The 376-nt window shown below is 72.1% G+C and overlaps 1 protein-coding gene across 3 annotated transcripts in view; it reads left to right on the top strand.

Moving 5' to 3' along the window:
• The first annotated feature begins 6 nt into the window (after positions 1-6).
• Positions 7-376, top strand: part of SLC6A15 (solute carrier family 6 member 15) — a 44682-nt gene continuing 44312 nt past the window's right edge. For all 3 annotated transcript variants that reach the window (XM_077748141.1, XM_077748142.1, XM_077748140.1), the window contains exon 1: positions 7-171. The gene's annotated coding sequence lies outside the window, so the exon portion shown is untranslated. The remainder of the gene's footprint in view (positions 172-376) is intronic.

Below are 376 nucleotides of genomic sequence, written 5' to 3'. Positions count from 1 at the left end.
CGACCCACCCCCACCCAGCCCAGCCGCAGGGCCCGCCCGAGGCCAGCAGCCGCTCCCCTCTGGACCGCTCCTTCGCGGCCTCTGTCGCAGCCGCCTGGACCCGACCGTTTGGCCGCTGCTGCTGCTGCTGTGGGACGCGGAAGGAGGGAGACGCGCCCGGGGGAGACACGGGTACGGTAACGACACGCTCCTACGGCTAAGGGCGCGGTGTGAGGCAGGGCGGGGCTCGGGCAGCCTCCCCGGAGCCCGGGGACCGGGACGCGAGCGGACCTGATGGACGGATCCCGGGAAGGACTTGGGCTGGGTCCTTGGGGGAGGGGAGGGGTGGCGGCTCTAAAGCTTTTGAGGGTGAAGTTGGGCTCAGCAGGCGACCCTT

This window comes from Crocuta crocuta, unplaced genomic scaffold, assembly GCF_008692635.1.
Source record: "Crocuta crocuta isolate KB4526 unplaced genomic scaffold, BGI_CrCroc_1.0 scaffold79, whole genome shotgun sequence".
In the NCBI taxonomy this organism is placed as follows: Eukaryota; Metazoa; Chordata; class Mammalia; order Carnivora; family Hyaenidae; genus Crocuta; species Crocuta crocuta.
This window is presented reverse-complemented; position numbering and strand designations above follow the sequence as displayed.